At 26.1% G+C, this 16,903-nt stretch overlaps 1 protein-coding gene across 5 annotated transcripts in view; it reads right to left on the bottom strand.

The window, feature by feature from the left end:
• The window catches only part of LOC119671269 (zinc finger CCCH domain-containing protein 13-like), a 379,289-nt gene that overhangs the window by 64,892 nt on the left and 297,494 nt on the right, over positions 1-16,903 (bottom strand). For 2 of the 5 annotated variants that reach the window (XM_038081818.1, XM_038081822.1), the window contains exon 2: positions 15,496-15,914. The exons of the other annotated variants lie outside the window; for them this stretch is intronic. The gene's annotated coding sequence lies outside the window, so the exon portion shown is untranslated. The remainder of the gene's footprint in view (positions 1-15,495; positions 15,915-16,903) is intronic. 5 annotated transcript variants of the gene reach the window in all.

Genomic DNA, 16,903 nt, shown 5'->3' with positions numbered 1-16,903 from the left:
AATCAGTGTGTGTGTACTTTATAAGAGAATATGTTTTTAAAAATACTTTATATTTGCATATAAGTATGAAATACCTTGGATTATTAAATTTAAGTTTAATTGCAGATAAATTTCTACACTATCAGTTTTAATCTACAGACTTTTTGTTATAACTTATTTATTATAAGTAGTATTAGTATAGGACTTATATAGTAATAATAGTATAGGACTTATATAGTAAGTAGTATAGGACTTATTTGTTATAAGTAACCATTATGCGTGTAGTAGTAGAAGTAGTCTAGCTTTATTTTACTTCATTTTAAATATTTTACATAGAAATTTATAACAATTATATTATGGTATATATAAAAAGCTTACAGCTATGGCGTTTTTGACATCTGCCGATATTAAGTGTGTGTATATATACTGCAACGCTATAATCTAAGTTTGCTAAGAACAGTTATAGATAGCTATCTTTTCCTGCTTTATATATGGTACATACATATTTCATATAATATCTCTTTCACAGTTAGTACAGATATTTATTTTTAAATATTACACAATAAATTATAAAATATAGTAAAGAACTACACTGCTGTTAAAATAAAAATAGAAGTAACCTCATATGAACATACATTTAAGTATATTTAAATAATTATAATTTTGTGATTTTTTGTAATTATTTAATAATTACTTTAGAGTATGTTCTCATATTGGAAATTACTAATGAGTTCTGTGCAAATAATTTTTTGAAAATCACGCAAATGCTAATTAGAATTTTAAATAAAATGAAACAGCTGAATATGTTAATCTATTTTTATTTATTTTTATGAATAATGTTTATGTTTAAAAAATAGTTACTGATATTTATTTATTAAATTAAATATGTATAACATTGAAAATAATGAAATTGAAAGCTAATTTGTGAAACACGCCAGTGCATTAAACTAAATGAATTATCGCAGCATTCTAAAAATTCAATAAATTTTTATTAAATATTAATAACATACATAATAACTATATTTCGATATATATTTATATATAGATATAATAACTATTAATATAGTTACTTAAAAATTTATATTTGTTAGAGTAAAATTATAAACTAACATTACTTAATAAAATAATTAATTCTCAGTATTATGTTCCTAGTTTAGGTTCTATACATTTGAAAGAATATATTAATCAGTCAACAAATAATGCCTCTACAAACAGAATATTATTGAAATTAAACAATTAAAAATAAAAAATATTATTAATAAAGTCAATTATTCTATGGCTGGTTTATGATTTCATTCTAATAAATACTCAGGTAAATTAACAAAACTCCAGAAAAATGTGCGAACATAAAAGTCAAGTACGGCTTTGGGTCAGTTGGTTAAGATGTGTTGACTCTGAGCTTCAAATTTGACGGGACACAAGTTCGATTTTTGGTACTTTCATTTTCAAAAATTATTTACGAATTATTACATATAAGAATTATTTCCAAGACTACTGATGATGGTTATTTGACAATACTCGAAACAGCTATGTGCTCAGCTAAAAATTCAATTAATTAAAATAATATAAAATGCGTTTTTGTTGTTGTAATTCACTACTGTTCCAAAAACCTCATAATTAACTTTAAAAATCAGCATTTATATACGTTTTATATAAATGGTCTTGAAAATAAAAATCGTAAATAAAGCTTTCACATTGTTTGATTAAAAAAATTTTAACGTATAAATGTATCTATAAGAGTTTTTTGGGGGAATCATTGATGCAGGTTATTTCCGCAAAGATCATGATCTCTCTTATGCGTCATTATAATATTATTTAATTTTAAAATGCCAAAACCCACAACATTTATAATTCATCACATCAACTTAAGATACATATTTAAGTATAATTTTATTTGTTTAATTTTGTTTTAGGAACCAAAGAAACGAAAAATAAAAATTCCATTTCTCTTTTTTACAATATAATTGTTAAAAACACGCAAATCTATAAATTAATTAAATAAAACTTCCGTCATAGGTGCTTTAATAGAAACTTAAATAATTTTAAAGTGCAGAGGAAGTTGAAATACTTTTTTTACATATATATATGTATGTATATGGTATATACTTATATATATGTTATACATTTGCATATATGCAAAATTAAATTTATTTGAATTAAAGCACACAATCTTCAATATTTTTAAGTACCACTTTTAATACCACTTTTTCGCAAAAAAAATGTATTTTATCAAAAATGAAAGAAACAATTAAATTGAATATTATTATAAACAAATGCTTGAATTTACAGCTAATGAATAATAATAAAAATTATAAATATTTTAATAAAGTCATTTATGGTTTAGTTTTATGTATAATACTTGAAAGTTGAAATAACATTTATTTCTTGATCTAACTGGAATTGTAGATAATCTCGAAAATACTTCCTATCAAAATGCTAAAACAATTGTTTGACTAATAGATAAAATACTTTATAATGAATTTCTTACTGTTATATGTTATATTACGTAAATTGTATATTTTTCATATATTATATTTAATAAGAAATTGCTTACTGTTATTTCTTATATTACGTAAATTTTATATTATAGGAAGCAATATTTAATTCACATTTTTTCACATATCTACTCGTATTGGAAACTATTTCATTTGCATTGATATCACGATATCGTTTATGCTTCCTCTCATGTCAGTGTCAATGCAGTCATAAAAGTGTCATAAAGTCTTCATGCATAATACGAGGCAGTTATTTAATGAAAAATAACAATGAAAATGATAGGTTCGACAACAAAAGTTGATCACAGATCGAATTTCGGCATAATAAAAATCACTTACGTGGAAAGTAATGCACTTCCATGTGTGAACATATTTTCGTGCCGGATTACTTGTATGATGTCTACTAAATTAATCATTTTTAAACATCTTTCAATCAAAAGTCAATAATTTTTTATATGATTTAAATAAATTGCAAGCAAACGATTATGTCAAAATATGTATTCATTTATATGCATGTATCTATTGCCTATTAGAGCATCTTGTCTTAAAGTATCTGTGAAACGTGTTCGAGTACTCGCTGTGATCTCAGTAAAAAATGGAGGTTTCAAAGTCATTATGCTACAGTACAATTATCTAACAACGGCTTTTTGTAATATTTACTAAACTATTAAACACAGATATGTTATGTGATATGTGTACCGCAATGAAGAATATTAAAATATTTAGTTAAGACAAAGTTACAAGCAATTATTTCATATGTCTATCAAAGTTATATTATTGTAATATTTTCTTGTAACATAGAAACGTAGCTATTAAAAAAGGTACCCATAAGTTACTACATCGCGTTCAATATATTTCAGTTTGTTTGTCAGTTATGTTATAAAACATAAATACAAAAATCGATTATAGCACCAAATAATATAGCAGGCAACAAAGTAAGATTTAGAGAAATCTAGAAGAGTTAAAGGAACGATTACTGCCTTCGTAAGAAACATATGGTATCTATTAGTTTTATCAATTTTAAATATCAGAACGTAGGATATGCGTTCCACATTCATGTACAGAAAAAACTTTATATCGCCGCATTTGTCTTCAAACGTAAAGGTAATGATGTACCTTAAAAGGGAATCATTATTTTTGAAACAAAATTGATTTCAATGGTATCCTTGTTTTTAAGGGTTTTATGGAACAATACCACAATTAATATTGAAATGCACTGACTATCGAACAAATGCTTTAACTCTTAAGATAATAAGAGATTCGATATAAGTTTGTTAGCCCTACAGTTTTTATCTCTATAAAGTTTTCTAGACGTCAAAACAATCAAGAATGACTGAGATCAGCTTTTTGTAAATAAAGTTAAGCAATTTTATGAGCATGGAATCATACTAATGCCAGAAAGATAGCAAAATGTATTAGACCAAAATTAGGAATGCATATATGTATGTATACATACCGTCCTTCTATGTAAAGACAGAGTCTATATTATCAATTTAAATCAAAATATGTTATTAAACTATGCAATTATATCATTTCATGATTATTGAACATCTCTTAACTTGCCCTTAAGTTAATAAAAGTTATTTTCCTAGTTGTGTATTCAGGGAGGATGGGATTAGAGGATAAATACCCCTTTGACAATATAATAGTTAAGCCAATGATAATTAATTAAGCCAATATATTTAATAAATAGTTAATAAATAACTTTTAATTGAGAGTCTTGAAAAAACGAACTTTTGTCCGTATTTTGTTTCATTTTTAATAAATAATAATATATGTTTTTTTGCAAAATATCAGAAGTTCCGACAATAATAATTTATTAATTTAATTTAAATTTTTTTAATAAATTGTATAATAAAACATACTTCAGTTCAATATACAACTAAGTTTGATTTGTGTAACCATCAAACAATTTAATAGTTATCTTAAAGCTACGATAGGACTTTCAATTAATATTTAATATACAATAAATTTATTTTGACATATTTTGCATTTTACTTTTATTTAAATTTATTGTTTATTCACTTCAATATTAAGAGAGAAGGACATGCAAAAAGTAATCGAAATTCGTGATAAAAATCAGAAAAGCAATTTGCCATAAATTAGCACTGCAAATCATTTTCTTATCTGAACTTAGTTTAAAATTTCAAATAAAAAACAAAAAGCAAAATTTATTCAAATCATTATGTAGATACCAGCCCAACATGAAGGAAGAATACACATTTCGAGTATATTTTTATATCAAAGACGTACATTAACATGTGGTGCGGATTCATTAAGTTTAATAAACTACAAATAACAAAAACAACTACAACTACTACAACAAAACTGCTTTAGCAGAAAAAGTAATTAGACGTTCGAAGAGAGGAGCGCATCTTTTCAAGAAGTTGTCTTCAACAATAAGATAAAAAGTAAGAAAATTTGTATTGAACTGGAAACTCTCGCTCGAGTAGGCAGCAGGCCTTTGGATTGGATACTCCAATCGCCAATATAGTAGACAGTATGTCGCAGGGGAGGGAAATGTGCGAGAGTAATTTTGCAAGCCTATAAATTTTATTTATGGATTGACCATTCACCCGTACAGCACGTAAGACGAATCGGTGCTGCCATGCACACTGTGCTATCTAAACAAATGCCAAAGAGTTGGAAGCTGCTGTTGCTGCTGGTTGTTGAAGCTAAAGTTAAGGCTTTGAGTAAAGCTGGCACTACCTGTAACAGTTTAAGACAATCATCAACTACAGCAGCAACAGCAGCAGCAGCAGTACCAGCAGCAGTACCAGCAGCATCATCAATATGGCCAAAGTCTTTGACGTACTCGTACATGCAAAAGATACTCGTATTCGTACATAAAAGTTGAACACTGAAATTAATGCAACAGAAACAGCAAACGAAACACAGACTGTTCGGGCATGGGTACGGGCACGGGTACGGGTACGAGTTGCAAGAAAATTTATAAACAACTTTAAAATGAAGAAAGAAAATTATTTACTGCAAAGTATCTGCAGTTTGGGCTGTGAATGTGGCGCGCATGCAGTCTATATCTCTGCAAGATCTTTTTCTAAGCAACGTAGGATTTTTATTATTTTTATTATTGCATGCAACTCGAATTTTGTTGCTGTTACTCGTATTGCAGCAGTCGTCGTGGTAAAGCATCAAATTGCATTGAATTCTTTTAGTAGTTTTTATGAAAACTGTTTTTGTTGCTGTTGTTGTTGTTGTTGTTGTTTTTGTTGTTATTGCAGCCAGTTATTGTTCTTGCAAACGCTCATAATGTAGTTAACATTCAAGTGTATCTAAATACATATTTATATAGAATAACGTTGCTGCTGCTGATGATCAAGACGTTGCGCTTAGATTACTTTGATGCTAAAATATTTTCTTCTTCATTTTTTATATTTTTTGATTGTATATTTATTTAAACATATTCAGTCCGTTTTTTGTGGTTTATCTTAGAAACTGAACAAGTTTTCCTACACAAAAATTTGCGCAAATATTTTTTAATGCCATCCGTTTTTCAAGTTCTTTCAGTTTTCTTATCTATCTTTTTTGTAATTATTTTTTATAGACTTCGTACATGCTGCATAGTGAGTTATTGTATCTATCGATGGTTTTGTACATTATTAATAGTACTTTCAGTTCATTTGCAAGGTAGTTCTCATTTATAATCTATCATTTTTTATATTATATTCATGTAAAGTAAACAGTTTAACAGAAATAATTTATAATGGTTATGATGCTCGCGTTCAAATAATTATAATGTTAGATTTTACATTTATTTTTATTAGTGAATGATTACTATAATTATATAGAATAGATAATTTTATGTAGTACTAGTTGCGGGAAAATATATTAATTTTTATTACATTATAGATTATAGTTTAAATGATAACAGTAAAATAACTGCAATTATATATGTAAAAGTAGATTTTTTATTTTTCTTTTATATTTTTCAAGTATATAAAAATGATCGTAGATTCTATAAAAACTGTCATTATATTATAGAAAGTAAAAGAATATGGTTCTATTGGACAAATCTATTGCATATATGTAATGAGATACAATAATAAATAATGCAATATGGTTGTAAAGTAATATGATACGCAAAAAGACAGATCTATAAAATAACTGGCGATTCCAAAAGTTAGATTATAAAATAAAATATGTTTACTTAGTTTAAGATAGCTATGCAGTAATAATAAATGCGAAAAATTAGACTTCAAGAGGAGCTGTTTATACCAGATACTAGGTTATGATTAGTTAATGAGTTGCGTAGATGTTCAGTAGGTACCCTTGCGCTTCACATAATTGTCGATTTGATACCGTTCTAAAGCCATATTTCTTATTAGAAGCTTCAACGATGAATAAAGTAAAACCATGCGGTTGTGTTTATATAATAAAACAGATATGTTTTCTTTACCGATGAGCATCACAGCGAACTGTCAATAAGATACTTGGTGGAGGTCAAAGTCATACCACAGAATAAAATATGCTGAGGCAGCTTATCGCTTAAATATCTCGGTGCTATAGAAGATACACAGAGAAGAGCTAGAAAAAATTCGTCTTAGCTACTGCAACCTAAAAAAAAATGAATACAAATAGACAGCTAGTACTCGGAAACTTTAAGCTCTAGGTAAAGTATTAGACAAGAATACATTACAGAGTATTATAGCAAGAAGAATACATAGCATTATATCGTTAAGACAACTTAATCATAATTTAATATATGAATAATAAGCAGAAAACTACAATATTGAGAACCTAAAAAAAATTTCTTATTTAAAACAAAAAACAACTAAGACGCTGTGCTTCTACTAGAAACTCAAAGTCAAAAGTCAAAATAATGCAGTAATAATAAATAAATTTATCAATTGAAATTATGAGTGAAACTAATAGAGTAAAAGAAATACTTGGTAGATTAACAATATGAGGACAATAAATATTATAAATATTAAAAATTTATCCCTATAAATTTAATTATTTTATTGTTATTAATCATTAATCATTTAATTCGAAATTTTTGAATTAAAACAACTACCTATTTCTTTTATAAACATATTATATTTTATTTATTTTATTTTATTATTATTTTATTTTAATTAAAATAGCTTCATTTTTATAATTAACTGACTTTAAGATATTTTTTAAGCAAAGATAAAACAAAATACCTAAACAAGTTCGCTGCTTAAGTCTTTTGTGAAGATGTTGAAGACCTTTGGAAGTTGTGGTTTTTCTCTTTTTGAATAATTAAATAACATTAAATATTTTATGATTTTTATTTTTGTTATGGGTAGAAAAGATAAAGATCAAGACTTGTCTGTCAGCTAACTTTTTTTATAACACATTTGTTATTTTATATCTATTTTCTCTTTAGAATTTTTTTAAATATTTTCAATAATTAACATAAAGGTGGCGATCATCTATTTTGCTATGAATTTTTTTATAAACAAACATTAACAGGTTTTGAGAAAAAATAATAAACCCAAAATAGGATTTTGGAAGATATTCGGCGTTATTGACATTTTAAATAAAAGTGTTAAAATATATTTTTACAATATACATAAATATTGTTTTTTTTTGTTTAAGATTTTATAATGATTATCAACAGATTTTTGGAGATATTGTTAAGCTTCAATGACAAACAAATAATTTAAAAAAATATTGCGTTAATTTAATTTTAATTGAATTGATGTAAATTAAGAAAAGAACCCATTCACTTTACCCTATCATGGAGTAAGTTCTCCAAATAAGTTCTACGTGTAATAGATAAAAGCTGCTTTATTTTCCACATGAACACATAAAACTATGTATTTGCGTTAATAGATTCTTCTTTAGCTGCTCTTCGATCTGGATTCATTACTTTTACTCTTTGTTTCTACTGTTATTTTTTTCGCTATAATCTCTTGTTATATTAATAAATTTAATTCTTATTAATAAATATATAATGCCTATTAAAAATTTTAATTTTATTTTAAACCTTATTTGTTTTTAATTTCTTCGTACAAAATAGTCTAAATTGTTTTCTATACATGGTTTCAGCCATTTCATGCACTTCCATTTATCAGTCATCAAATACCATATCATGGATGTGTTAAAATTATATGTAGTGTTGTAGTAATTGGTAAAGATAAAACGAAGATGATCTTCGTGTGAATCATCTACAAGAATTGTACAACTCATATTTAGTTGTATATATAAAAAACAGTCTACAGTTGTTATAGTGAAGAGTGGGGGTATTATAAGTTTAACCATTTTTTTAATGTCTGACCTTATAAAAAAAATAATTTAATTGAGAAACAGCATTCTAATTTATAAAAAGCAATGACATATCAATATTAAACAACTGTTACGGCTTAAATAAATTAGCACAAATCGATATAAAATGCTAAATGTGATTTTAGTTAAATAGTAATATTAAATTTTTCAATATATAATAAGTATGGTTTTAAAATATTGATAAATACCTCTAATAAACATCAATATAGCAATACTGATCTTTTTAAAAGAGTTTTTAATAATATATTTAAAAGAATTTAGAAAAATATTATGATTTTAATATATTGATACATAACTCTATCAATATATTAAAACTGATCTATTTAAATGAGCTTTAAATAATATATTTAAAAGAATTTTCTGAGTTTAGTAGAACATAAAAGGTATGCTTTTATAGGCCGTTAAGAATTCCAAAATGAGGAGGCCAAGCTGCAGTTAATCAAAAATGAATCCCATGTAGAATTAGTAAAGCTTGTATGGTTTAGCAAATCACTTATTGGTAGGTAGTATCTACCTAATAGGTACTCATGTCGACAAATTGAATACCCCTTTATTCATAACAAGAAACAATGAATAATTTCTTGTGAACATATATACTTCTTATACTTCTTAAAAAAATAATCTTCCTTATAAACTGCGAGACTTGGTTTAAATAATTATGATAAGGTCTTATATCCGAGTGTATAGTTATAATGCGGCTTCAAGAATGATTTTGACAGTAAAAGTAGCTATGCAACCTCCAAAACCAGGAGGTTGCATAATCAAATAATAAAATACTTAAAATACTAATGTTATATTACTAAAAATGAATATTAAATTACTGAATGTGACATAAGACATTCAGTAATATATATAAGATAAGATAACGGAGTAAGATGAGGTTTTTCACAAAAAAAGATTAATTTCAGTGCAAAAAGTGACCCAAATGATTGAATAAAATCTAAAAAAATCATGATTAAAAAAAAATTTATTTTGTCACTTTTAAGTTAGAGGCTTCAGGAATAGCTTCAAACTCCAGAAATAAAAAATTTTTTAACATTTATTTAGTTTTTTGCCGAAAGTTCTTGCTAAATATAGTATTTTTTATATAACTTTTTTTCAAGTATTTAGGAAAATCATAAATATTTATACAAACTCAAAAAAAAAACATGTATTTCTTAAAGATGGTATATTTTACTAATGTTTTTCAGTTTATAGATTATAAGATATATTTTATACTAAATATACAATGCATAGCAAAGAAGTCCTGAAGACAAATACTTGTATGTTGTGTCTTAAATATCTCAAGGTATCAATACATAAAGTTTAATTTATTAATTAAAAATATTTATATTATGATTTATTATAAGCTTGTTGAATCAGCAAATCTTCTTAAATTTTTTATTGTACATAATGAAACACTATTCTTCAGCATGACAGATCTATGGTCTGCGCTACCATACGTACAAGACAGAGGCAATGAGTATTGAATAGTCTTTGACAGAGGTATGTAGGTAGACCTACTATGTAGACAGTAGACCTAACATACTGTATATTCTGCTTGATTTGCACTGGGTCAATAAAAAAATACAATCAAGTTCTCAATAATAGCTACGCTAATTTTCATTTAGCAGGCATATATCTACTTTTTAATTTGCAAACTAATTTGAAAGAATCCTAATTAAAAGCTCATTGTTTTACTCTGATATCAGAGCTGTTCCTTTTTATATTATTTTATACTTTGTGTTATGTTGCTATTTCGTGCTTGAACTCAACTTTAATATAAAAGAAAACTTGTCTAAGATTTTCTTACCATTTTTATATGCAAAGATATGAAGTTAAACTATAAAAACACTACTCATAAAAGAAACTATAAAGACTTTTTAACGCAGATGGCATTCATAAAAAAATTGATTAGAATATTGAAATGTGCAATCTAATTCTTGAAACACATTAAGCTTGCAGACAACTTAATGCTTAATATTATTTATGTACGCAATAAAAGAATCGAATAGTCATTAACACTTTTAAAAGGTATTTAGGTCGTTGAAATGTTGAAACGTCGTTATGTATTGAATTTTTTACTCGATTAATTGCAGGCCAAGCATTGCGGTTGGTGAACTTGTGTTGAAAGTAACGCCTCACAACATGCAGTTTCACTTAGTATTCTTGCTTGTTTTATTTATTAAAATTAAAATTAAAATTAAATAATATTAAGTATTTATGTGCGTGCATATTGTGTATCTATATCGTCGCTTTTTCTGTAGATTTTACTTTAAACTTGGCATAAATAAACTAACTAAAAAAAATATATATAAAATTCAAATGAATTTTAAAACAAGTTACGTTTTTTTTAAATCGAAATCAAATAAAATTTTAAAGTTTATTAACTTGTTTCATTTAATAATAACATATATGAATTAATATATTTTAGTGTATTTATACATTTTTCTTTATAACTATGTATAAATGGTCTGCAATTCAATTGAGATAAAAATTTATTATAATGATTGTTATATATGTAAATTTATATCTACATATGTACTCGACTGTAGAAACGTGTTTAAGTGCTAATCTGTAGCTTTGCGGTGATATGACATTCCATAATGTTGACTTCATATATTAAATTATTATTTTTCATTATATTTTTTTTTTTTTTGAATTGTGTTTTTGTGCAAATTATTATAAATTAATTTTAATTTAAGGTTTTTTTTTCAAATTTTTTGCTGTTGCTAAATGAGATTCATTTAGATAAATGAAGGTTTCATAAAAAATAAATGAATTTGAAGTTAATTTATAATAAAAAGAGATATTACAAAAATCCCAAAACGTTCTTATGTATACTTTAAACCTGTATTTTAATTTTTTTTAATTTCATTATTATTATTTTTTAATTATTGTATTTCAGTTGTTGACTTTTCACAAAAAAATTGCTTAATTTTTAAATATTATTTCATAAATTATCGGCTCATTTGCTTTATGCGAAATTTTTTATAATTTTTTTTTCTTGTTGTATAATTTAAAAATAATTTCATTTCATTTATATTCATTTTGTGTTTCTGGTTAATATGAAAGATAAATCGAAACATGTGTAGATATTTACACAAAATGATTTTATACTCACAATAAAGAATTTGTATTTTATAAGAATTTAAATGAATTTTTAATTTGAAATAATAAATATTGTGTAGAGTTAATCAATCAAAATGGAATTTGTTTTGATTAAGAAAACGAGCAATTAAATTGATGTAATCATAACTCTAATATTCATTTATCTTTTCATATCGTTTAACTTTAAAACTTCCTGAAACGTAGGTGCAAATCTCAAAATTAAAAAATAATTGAAATAATCATAATATCATAAAAAATGTAATAGATACACATATGAAATGAACAGACTTAGCAAAGTAGCTTAAGCAATATAATTTTTATATATTAAAGAGAGATATAATATTGCATTATAATATCGTGCAATTTTCTAGCAATTTCTTTATGCTAATGTATTTCCATTTGCACAATACAAATACTTTCAATTAAGCACAACAGCAAAAAAAATCGATCTCATAACACTCAATTACAATTTCACTACTTCTGGGGTATCGAAATCGATATCGATATTTTGCAGCACAGAAACCCAAAGTGAAACCGCAGTGTAACGCCAAAACGCACTTGCCAGGCGTTTTTTGTGCTACAAATAACTTCATTCATGCGTTCAGTTTTCTATGCAATTCGACCCAAAAGCACCAATAGATTAATATAAAAAAAAAAATCTTTAAATTATATATGAAGTAAACAAAATCATTCGATATGTATAAATAACTTCTCTTCCGCGTTTAATATACATTTTTTTTTCTTATATGTATATTTAATATCTCAACGTTTTTTGCAATTTCTCCCCTGTATTCACTTCATAACGATCTATAGTTTGGAAATTACAATGCATAGACCGGTGTAGCGTCGAGCGTCATTAAATACTATTATTTTTAAATATACATATATATACGAAAAACTTATAGTTCCTTCTTATTGTATAATAACTACTATTATTAATTATTAAAGCATAATTTTTCTTGTTGACTTTTGTTTAAAAATGAGAACACCCCCTGCCTGCCCATTTCTCAGCCGCAAAATCGATAAATTGCCAATTTCAAGCTTCATTTTTGTGGCTTCTCTGCAAACGATTTCAGACTTCGAATAAATTAAAAATCAAACAAAAAAAAAATAAATAAATTTGCAAATAAAAACAAAAATGAAGTCATTCATACACTAATTTGATAATAAAAGCTTTTATATTTATTTTATTTTATGTATTTTGTAAATATATATCTAAAGAAACCTCACCGGTATAAGCTGTAGGTTTTCGTTTGTATAGCCAACTTGGCTTTTATTAAGTCTCAATGAGTGCCACAAGTGAAATGCTAAGAAATTCACTTTCAGTCTGAGTAATTCTTCAAAATGAGGTTGCCTTTTTGTTGTCTATCTATTTATCTATATGTATAGTAGGTGTCTATGCTGTGATTTTGGTGAAATTTTGAATATTTTTTGCTGATTTTATTAGCAATAGAAAAAAATATATATTGTACTAACAATATTTAACAATATAATGCATAAGTAAAATTTAAGTTTTCAATATATATTTAATGTTTTTTTTTTATTATGTGAGACTATTTACTTACAGAAAAGTAAAAGTGTAGTAGAATTCCAATTTTATTTTATGAGCCATGGAAGTTAACAATATGTAAGACTTAAGAAACATAAAACATCGTTAATAGTTAATAGCACTAACTAAAATAACTAAATCTGTAGTTGAAAAAGTTGAGTTGTTAGTATAGTCACCACATACATAGTTTACTATATAATAAGCTAACAAAATAGCAATTTTTGATACTCCACTTGCAACGATAAATTTATATAGACCTTAACAAATTTTAAAGATAAAAACAAAATTCTAACGTACACAAAATAACAACATTGTTATTGCAAATTTATAGATTCATATGTTTTAGAGTTTAAAAAACTTCTTATAGGATAGAACTGGCAGTTTACCTTACGAGTTAAATTAAATTGCCTTAACATCTTGAAAAATGGATGGGTCTGAGATGTTACAAAATCATTTTAGTTGAAAAAAAGTGAGCTAGCCACATTTATTAAAACTGCCTGACTTTGACTTTGACTTACTTTCATTTCCGCCTGATATTTGCAAATTGAGAATATTAAACTTAGAGCTTTTATTTCCGCTGGATATTTTTGAATTGGTAAGTATACACTAATGATGCTTTCGATTCGTATATCTGGCTTCAAACTAGTTTTTCTCCCGATTTGTAAAATTTTGTTGTCCAATCGATCATTTAAAGAGTAATCTAACATTTTTGTGGTAGTATTAGTAGACATTTATATTTTTCATAAATACCTATATGGAATCAAATCACACGTAACCTATCAAATCCTATAAAACAACTGTTAATTTAAGTATAGTCTTGTTAATCTGGCAAAATATCTAGAGTTATAAAAATTACTCTCAAGTGTTATACATTTTACTCGAGATTTACCTATTGAAAATGAAAGTTGCACTAAAAGTGAATCTCGATTGAAAAAGTTATCCCAGATTTACCAATTGAAAACGGCATAAGTTTGTAGATAGCCAATTATTTCATTTTAGGTTTTTAAAAATATGTATATATGAAATATAATTGATAACTTTTTAAAAGAAATTTAAACAAAACAAAAAATACATCTTTTAATACTTTATTCCAGATTTTGCAAATATACAATTACTCACTATTTCGCAGAATGTTAAAGTCTGGGCTCACTGAGACACAAATAGAGTGTGTACTAATAGAAAAAAAATTTATATTTTATAAAGCTTTTTTTTTTGTTTTTTATGTATCGTCAATGATAACATAACTCTAAGCTCCAACCTTTTACATATAGGCCGTGTGCGAGTTCGAGTAAATTGATGGTAAATTGAGGGAAATAGTAAATTATGTCGGTATGGCAGTGAATGTTGGTATTTACCAGAATTTCGAGTAGGGTAAATTAGATAAAAATTAGCTAAATTAGGTGTTAGAAATTTGATAAGATGTTTAATAAATAAATAAATAAATTAGAAAATTTTCAACCAAAAATCAAAAATAAATAAGTGCAATAAATAAATCAATAAATATTTACATAAGTGCAGTGCAAAAAATCTCTAGGAAATTTTAATTTACCTCAATTTACTCGAACTCGCACACGGCCATAGTATTTAAATTTCTGTTAATTTAAAAAAAAAACATTTCTAAGAGATAAGTATAGGCATAAATCATTGACTAGATTTACATAACTTTACGAGAACCAACCTCTGCGACTCTTATGCAAATTAAGTAGACTGACTATGTTATTGATGTTATGGTCATTTTACAAGAAAATCTTAGAGAATATAAATTGTGATCAATGTATTTTTGTATTGTATTTTCTAAGAACATGAACACTTGGATTATACAGTCTTATCACGAGCAGATAAATATAAAACCTTAACTGCATTAAATATTCATGAAACTATTATTGTATCTAAGACCGTACCCACATACCTATAAGCATAACATTCGTGGCACCTTTAGACTGATATGCATAGCAAATTAATCGGTTTTTATTTGCCTATAAAGATGATAGTACCATAAATTCTTCTTTGTGATTTTTGTTATGCTGGCATTAAGAGCTCAACGTTTCTTCTCAAATAATAATAAAAAAATATTTAATAGTAACAAAAATTAATCCTCTTTGAACTTACCTTTGGGATACAGAATACGGTACGATTATTGTACGGAGTCGCCAACACAAAAATATCAATAATAAAGTATAAATTCCAAAAGTCTTGATAAGAAACGAGTTCCGTCACTTTATGAGGAAAAATTTCCGCTTTCCATGAATTCGTTAAGCAATAAAAGAAATGTAACAATTTTTTTCACTTATTGACAAATCCAATTAGAAATGTTTTCCTTTAACCTGTCTTGGTCTTGGCTTGTCTTGTCTTGCCTTGTCTTGTCTTGTAAGAAAATCTGTAAAAGTGCGCACTTTACAGCTTTAAGATTTTTCTGTTTTTTCCTTTTTTTTGCTTCAAGTTGTTGCTTTAACAACTTTCGTTGCACTTTGCACACAAATCAAAACGAACACAAAAGAAACGAAACGAAACGAAAATAAAAACAAAAACTGTAATAAAATGAGAAACAAAGAATGAAGTTAGAGTTAAAGTTAGAAATGAGCAAAGCAATAAGAAACTAGAATGTGTCGTAGAAGTAGAAGTAGAAGTGGTGCGCGTTTGCTTAGCGGAACTGTGTGGAAGATACCAACAACAACACTTGCGCAGACGAAGAATTGTAAGAAGGCCAAAATGTGCAAACAAACACACACATACACACACACACTCACAAGAAACAAGAAGCCAAAGTATGAATGTCAAATGCTCGCGCACAAATAAAGAGTAACAAAAACGAAAAGAGTTAAGAACGATATAAATATAACAAAAAAATTGAAAAAAATAAAAAAAACTAAAAAACAAAAAAATTGAGTTAAACCGATTTTAATGGCATTAAAACACGCACACAAACAGTCAGCGCGATTTCTAACACTACAGTGTTGTTGCTGTCAGATACTCACACAAATGCACACACACACCTACATTTGTGGAATGCTTTAGTTATTGGGGTGGTGTGGAGTAGAGCGGAAAATGTACGAATTAAGGTTCACTATTGTCGTTGTTGTTATTGTTAGAACAACAATAATGTTGATAATGACAAAAATTATAAAAAAAAGATAAAAACACAATAACAACACGATCTTTTTATTGCGGTATACTCGTCGTATTACTTATTTGCTTCTTTTCCTTAAAATTTTATAATTTGATTTTCGATTTGATTGAACAAAGAACCAAGTTTTTTCAATATATTGAAGCGTTTAATTGGCTTAAAATTATTTTTTTAATTTGAATTGGTAGTTTTGATTTTTTTTTTCTCATATATTTCTAGTAAGAAACTTTATTGTTAATAATTTCTATGCAATTTAAAAATAACTGTTTTGTGTAGAATATTTAATGAAGCTAATTTATTGGTGTTTAATTTTGTTTTTGCATTTCTAAATGAGAAGTTTCACTTTGCCGCAATTTGTTTTCAATCCATTCACTTTTTTTTTATCATTTCCTT

The sequence above is a fragment of the Teleopsis dalmanni genome, chromosome 1, assembly GCF_002237135.1.
Source record: "Teleopsis dalmanni isolate 2A chromosome 1, ASM223713v2, whole genome shotgun sequence".
Classification (NCBI taxonomy): Eukaryota; Metazoa; Arthropoda; class Insecta; order Diptera; family Diopsidae; genus Teleopsis; species Teleopsis dalmanni.
Note: the sequence above shows the minus strand (reverse complement) of the source record. Positions and strands in the feature narration are given on the sequence as shown.